Source organism: Harpegnathos saltator, unplaced genomic scaffold (genome assembly GCF_003227715.2).
Source record: "Harpegnathos saltator strain DR-91 unplaced genomic scaffold, Hsal_v8.6 scaffold176, whole genome shotgun sequence".
Classification (NCBI taxonomy): domain Eukaryota; kingdom Metazoa; phylum Arthropoda; class Insecta; order Hymenoptera; family Formicidae; genus Harpegnathos; species Harpegnathos saltator.
Genome location: NW_020229957.1, coordinates 789827 through 797770, shown reverse-complemented (window position 1 = coordinate 797770; position 7944 = coordinate 789827).

Sequence of the window (7944 nt, the reverse complement as noted above, 5' to 3'; positions counted from 1 at the left end):
ACGATATGCGATAGTCGAAGCGATACTGATCCGTATTAGTCGACAGCAGACTAACTATCCAAGAGATAAGAGAGAGCGAAAACGGGAGTTCACTCTTTTATTTTCTCCTAAAAACAGTGTCTCTTCTTTCTTCCTTGTTGTGTCTCGAGACACTTCTCTCCCCGTTCCTCGTTTTATCTCCCAATACGGGAATCCTTCCGCGGAACGGGTGCTCGATCTCACTCTCGCGCGTTCTTTCTCTCTCTCGCGCTCCCGCTGGCCTTGCGCCTAGGCCGGTTTTATCTCGCATGCGGTCACGCTTCGAGCACGGGAGCGACGATAGATTCGCTTGATATTCCTACGGGCCTGTGGACAACGGAAACGGCAGCAAGAATCTTTTGAGGCGATACGAGAGTCGGTAATAAGAGAGATAAGGAGAAGCATTCACCTGAGGTGGCGGTCCGGGCGAGGGGTGACGTCCTCTTCTTCCTCCTGGCTCCTCCGGTCTTGATAGTCGGCGCAGGAGGTCCAGGGGCACAAAGCTCGGGGACGCGGGACCGTCACACCTGTACGCTTTTATCACTAATAATGATTAATACGGGGGGGGGCAATGCGGCTCCTCTCCCCCGCAATTCTCGCGCGATACTCTTCCCCCCCCCCCGCAAGCCTCGCGTAAGGACGGAGGGTTCGCACTGTGACGGGCACCTTCACGGCCGCCACGTCACAGCATGTTATATAATGTATAAATGTATCAAACATGTAATTGATACACATTTAACAAAATATAATGATAAATTAGAAGAATAGCTTCTAAAACTCATAAACAAACAGTTGCGGGCACTATATTTGTGTTATTATTATCTGACAATAAAGAGCTGCTTATAAAATAATAATTAGTATGTTATCATGGATAAAAGAAGTAACCGTGATATTTCTTCGAGGCATAAGAGGCGACTAGCACAAAAAGAAACAGAAAAGGATTATTTATTGTTACAATCATCAAGCAGTGGTGCAACTTATTTTGGACTATCGGCCAAATGTATAAAAGAAAACGGAATTAAAAATGACAATGATCAATTATCAGCTTCAACATTATCTTGTTTTACAAATGATCAGATCAATCAGTTTTCATCTAACGTTGGGAAAAGTGATAAAGAAGAATTTTTGTCAGATAATATACATAATTCATTACAAATGATCACAGACGATGAAAAATTTGATATTAAAGAACAAGAAAAAAATGCAACCTTTATCTTTCGACTATGATGATTCAAGTGACGATGCAGACGATACGAATATTGAATATAGTGATAATGAAGATGAAAGTAGATAACGAATTGTTGTGTGATCTTCGTAATTGGTTTTTTAAATTTAAAATTAAGCATAACGCGATTAATGTTCTAATGGATATTCTGAGATATATTTCATATTCACAATTAAAAACTTTGCCGAAGAATGCAAGAACGCTTCTGAAAACACCTAAGAAAACGGCTGAAATAGTTGTATTATCTGGAGTTGCACTTTGATCTACAGAACACTATGGAAGTACTCCTACCGCACTATAACAGAATATCTTTGAAGGTATCCGAAATTAATTTATTAATTAATATAGATGGTTTGCCATTATCCAAATTATCACCAAGTAGTTTCTGGCCAATATTACTTTCAGACGATATTTCAAATCAAGTACACATAGTCGGGCTGTTTTATGGTAAAAAAAAACCAAACAATGCCAATGAATTCTTACAACAATTTGTGGAAGAATTAATACTATTAATACAGAGAGGGTATCATTCAGACCTGTTTAATAGTTATATTAAAGTTATTGTTAAGGCCATTATTTGAGAGTACATACATTGCAAGTACATAAAATTGGAAATGTTGCAATATAGCAGATACATAGCAATACGTATAAATCATATACCAGATACATGATTAATACTAATGAATGTCCGAGATATGTAATTTACATATCAGGTACATATGACAATATTTATTTGATATATGTTTAAAACGTAAATTATATTAGTTATACGTATCTGTAATATTGTAAGTGCTCCAGCAAAATCTTTCATTTTAAATATTAAAGGACATAATGGTGACTCGAGCTGTACTAAATATACTATTTATGGAGATTATGTTAATTCTAAAATGTGCTTTCCTTATGAAAAAAGACCAAGTGCGCTCAGAACTAACGAAGAATTTTTACGTCAAATAGACTCTGACTATCATCAAGGAGAACCTACAATTTTGCTCTCTGTACTTCAAGTAAGATTAGTGTCGAATATTGATATTGCTAATAGATGAGTCATTTTTTCGCCGCGGAATTCTTGCTGACCGAAAGATGGGAAAAGTCATCGCTAGCGATGGACAATACTTTGATCGATGTACTTTTTCATTTTGTTTCTTAAATAAAGCCATATGTTTTGCAAAAAAATGGACGGAACCTTCCGATTGACCTAATAGGTATTACCGTAAATAAAGATATTTTACCATTTAATAAATATAATATAATAAATATATGTAATAAATTACGGTATATTTCGTAAAAACATACTATGTAGCACATATCGTTCAGAAACGTTTGCGAGACTTCGGTAATAAACAAAATTATGTACTTGTTTAATTATATTGATCGCATTTTTTTTAACAAAATTAATGAAACATTTGCGTTTTTTTAAATCCATATATACTATTTATTTTGGTACTTTATTGGAGTATGTGCAGGAATGAGTGGATGACTGCGATGATTCCAAGCTGCAGATGCATACAAGTATATCCCAAGATTTAAAGTCATTGATATCCTTTTTGATATTTTTTGGTTTGGTACTTCTTTTTATATGTACTCGACGATTTTCTTTCTTTTGCAAAGACTTTTTGTTATGATTTCACTGCTTTTTGTGTAAATTATTTATGTATAAATCTTATTATCAGGTGTAGTAAAAAGAAATCCATTATTTTTCCAATAGATGGCTTTAGTTATCTGTATCTCGCGTTGTATAAGTCCGATCGGATTCCATTGGATGGCGTTAGAAAGATGAGATTTCGTACTAAAAAAACTTTTCTGACAGTTTTGTGATTAGTTGACTCAGTTTTGTTTGAGCGCGTGTCAAAGATGAACACTAGCAAAGAGAAAATACGCTATATTTTACAGTTTTTCTTCGATAAAGGCGAAAATGCAAGCCAGGCGGCTGAAAATGTGAATAGTGTTTATATGTGAATAGTGGTCCTGATACTGTAACAGCCAATCACGCGCAATTTTGGTTTCATCGATTCCGTTCCGGTAATTTCGATGTCAAAGATGCACCACGCACTGGAAGGCCAATTGTCGAAAATATCGATAAAATCATGGACATTGTCGAGTCCGACCGTCATGTAAGCACTGTTTCGATTGCCCAAGAGCTAAAGATTGCACAAAAAACTGTTTGGAACCATTTGAATAAGGCTGGATACAAAAAGAAGCTCGATGTATGGGTGCCACACGAGTTAACGCAAAAAACCTCATGGACCGAATTTCCATCTGCGAATCGCTGCTGAATCGCAACAAAATCGACCCATTTCTGAAGCGGTTAGTCATTGGTGATGAAAAGTGGATCACTTACGACAACGTCAAGCGAAAACGGTCGTGGTCGAATCGCGGTGAGCCGGCGGAAACGGTGGCCAAGCCAGGATTGACGGCCAGGAAAGTTTTGCTGTGTGTTTGGTGGGATTGGCAGGGAATTATCTACTACGAGCTGCTCCCCTACGGCAAAACTCTTAACTCGGAACTATACTGTCAACAATTGGACCGTCTGAAGGAAGCAATCGCCCAGAAGCGGCCAGCTTTGGCCAATAGGAGAGAAATTGTGTTCCATCAGGACAATGCCAGGCCACACACATCGATAGTGACTCGCCAGAAGCTCCGGGAGCTTGGTTGGGAGGTTCTTATGCATCCACCTTATAGTCCGGACCTGGCACCAAGTGATTACCATCTGTTCCTGTCCATGGCGAACAATTTTGCTGGTGAAAAATTCGCTTCAAGAGAGGCTTGTGAAAATCGACTATCTCAATTTTTGCCAATAGGGACGAGGGCTTCTATGAGAGAGGCATAATGAAATTACCTTCAAAATGGCAACAAGTTATCGAACAAAACGGCGCATATTTGACCTAAATCGGATCATTCTAACTATGGTAATTAAAGCCTTCAATTTCATGCAAAAATAATGGATTTCTTTTTACTACACCTAATATATTACTCTTTTTCAGCAAAGAAAATGTATGCATTTTTGGGATTTCGAGGCCAACTATATTTTTTTATTTTGGAATTATTAATTAAAATCCATTCTGTGCACTTAACATGCACAATGTTTGTATAATGTCCATCAGTTATGCTTTCACCATTATAGAAAATTGCATTAATGATTTTATATGTATCCGTGCCTAAATTATATTTAACTATTATTTAAAGTGAAAATAATCGGTTTCGTGAGAGAAAATTTGACTGAAAGAAATGCGATTTAATTCTATTAGTCGGTCTATTCTATTAATTCGATCAATCGGTCCTTCAAGAAACTTCCTTCCGCATATAATGAGCAATAAAGAATAGAATGACGCTTACATAAGTAATGTGTAAGATCTAAAGCGAACGCAGAGATAATGAAACGCTTATTTTATTTCAACCTGTATGTTATAAACACATCTGATAACAAACTCGCATTACTTGTTCCGTGCATATACGTGTAATCTGAAGCTGACATCGCGTGGCAATGCAAACACAGCTTGATGAACAAACTCGCTTTGCTTGTGTGCATATATGTGAGATCTGAAATCTGAAATTCTTAGCGAAAAAAAGGATTTTTGCAGATTTTTTGCAGGTGAGATTTCGAGATCTCCGTATTTCCTGCACCAATCTTGATCAGGCTTGTTGCAAATTACGCGCCAGATAGACATTATATAAGAAAAATGTCATCAGATTTTTTATTATAATTTTCATGCTTGAGATAGTCGACTCGGAAGACCAATTGATCCTGAAATTCCGGAAAAGTTACTACGGTCGCTTTTGTTTCATATGTACTCGGTGTCGCGCCGCGACTGCGGTGCTTGATGCTGTATCTATATTTATCATCTTTCGATAAATATATGAAAGTTGATATACCAAACGTTTAATATTTCTTACTTTCGGAAAATGTGGTATAATTGAATTGAAAGAGACCCAGCAAACACAATATTACATATAACGTGCATGTTAGTTGTAATTTCCTACTCAACAATATAACTGTTATATAACACATGTGTTATATAACAGTTATATTGTTGAGAAGAAAATTACATGTACATTCTATTGCAAAGAGTAGGGTTAATATAGCAGCTGCGCGTATGGCCTAATTCTACATTAGAAATATTTAATGTGCATTCGTTAATATGTTCTAGAAGTCTCGGAACATTCCTTAAAATAGATGTATTAACAATTTCAAGAAATTTTTGATAACGCTTAATCAAGTATGGATCATAAAACAGAAATTATCGCGTAACCACGACTTCTTTGCTCGCGCTGCTATCAAAGGTAATACATTTACAACCTGTCCTCTCTCGTTCATTATTGAAGATTCCGGTAAATTAATTTTACTAGGTGCGCAACTAAGTTTCCAGATTTCTTTGATCAATGAAAAATGGAAAATTTCAAAAGAAATACAAAAAATGGTTTATTCAAAGTATCGTCCTTCGCTAGCTAGACATTTTTGCCATCTCTCTAGCAATACATGAATACCGCGACGATAAAACGACGCGTCTTTGGACCGAAACCATTCATCCAACCAATTTTGCACTTCTTCGAAATTGGCCAAGTGTTGCCCAGCGAAGCCATGCGCCATCGACCGGAAGTGATAATCGGAAGGGGCCAGGTCTGGCCAATACGGCGGGTGCGGTAGCAGATCCCATTTCAGCGTTTTGATGGTGTTCTGGACGATAGAAATGCGATGGCACGGAGCGTTGTTGTGCTGCAATATCACTCGTTCATGTCTCGTGTCCCATTCTGGCCGTTTTTCGAGCAATACATGGTTCAAATTGATCAGTTGTTGTCGGTAGTGATGCCCATTGACAGTTTCGCCTGGTTTCAGCAGTTCATAGTACATGATTCCTTTCTGGTCCCACCCAACGCAGAGCATTGTCTTCTTTCCGAAGCGATTTGACCGTGCCGTCGATGTTGATGCTTCGTCAGGTGAAAGCCACGATTTTTTGCGTTTGGGATTCTCGATATATATCCACTTCTCATCGCCAGTAACAATTCGATGCAGGAAACTCTTTCTTTCGTGCCGCAAAAGCAAAATTTCGGAATGGCTCTTCAATTTTCCATCTGTCTTTCAGTCAACTCATGCGGCACCCATTTTCCTTCCTTTTGAATTTTTCCCATGTAAACGTTTGGAAATATCTTGGCAAGTCATGTTTAATGCCTCCGCAAGTTGATCTTGTGTTTGTGTATCATCTTCATCCAATAACGCTTGCAGATCGGCGTCCTCAATTGTTTTTGGTCTTCTGTAGCGCTCCTTGTCCTCAGTGTCGAAATCGCCACTTCCGAAGCGTTTAAACCAATCTTCACAGGTAGTTTTCGATGGTGCATGTTCGCCGTAGGCCTCCTCAAGCAAACGACGTACTTCAGCTGCACTTTTTGTCAAGTTAAAGCAGAAAAGCAAAGCTTCCCGCAAATGCTGTTTATTTGGCACAAAACTCGACATCTTCGTTGTTAGAAAAAATATTTTTGCGTTGCGATATGTGTTGGTATTACGACTGGTTATTGTTAACAGATGTTCAAGCTATAAAAAAAACACAACTTCAGACATGTATGTCGACTACATGTGTCGTTAGCGCCATCCATGTGTGAAACCCGGAAACTTAGTTGAGTACCTAGTACATACATACACAGCACTTACTTAGATGATTTTATTTTAGGCTAGAACATACAGAATGACATACAAAAAAGCTGAATATTAATACACATTTCGCAATGATTGTATATCTGAAATATATAGTGCTAAATTATGTAAAAATATATATACTATTATATTTTAGATTCTAGTATTGTATTTATAAATAATTTTATATTATATATTTTTTATATATTCAATTATTGCAAATATTTGTTCACGTTTAGCTTTTGCTTATGTTAAATGTTTCCATATGTTTCTGATGTTTATTTATTCAGAAACAGAAATATTCTTATATACAATATTATTCGATGGTTGCAGTAACATTGTATTATTGCATCTTCGTTACAGTACAATATTGTTACGATTTATCGTGGCAATCTTTCTAAAAGCGGACATTTTAACGTTTCCACAACCCCACAGCAATGCTGCAGCAACATTTCGCAATGTATTTGCAATATTTCAATATTGCAATGAAAGATTTCTGCAACGTGTATGCAATCTTTGTGTGCTGTATGGATTTATACGAAAGCCACCAATTTTGCTTTTTATGAAATAATAACCATGCTTAGTGAATTAAAGCGATTTCCCCTATTTCTTTATCACTGTTCATAAATTCGACGCCGAGAAAAGCCATTGTGTGCGGCTGCGCGGAGATGCGCGAAGCCATGCAGTGGCATTAGTCTCCATTAATCTCCACACTTTCTTGCAGTTCTGTTAAACTGAGCCCATGTACAGTCAAATCTTACTCCCATCACTCGGTCCTGTCCTATTACGCGCTTGACGAAGCTCGGCACGTGACCAAAACAGAGCTCACTTAGAGCGATGCACTGCTTTCTTGCACGTATATACAATGATAAACAATAACGAATTATACGTATAATGTACGTATATATCCACGTATAACTCATCTGCACAGAAGGCGTGCGTCTACTAGCACGAGCGTCCACTGAATTTTTGAATTTGATTGGACAGAATGGAAAGCCTAAGATATCACGTCAAAAAGACGCCATGTAATAACATCAATATAATATCATAGAAAGGACGTATATCTGACGGTCATTTA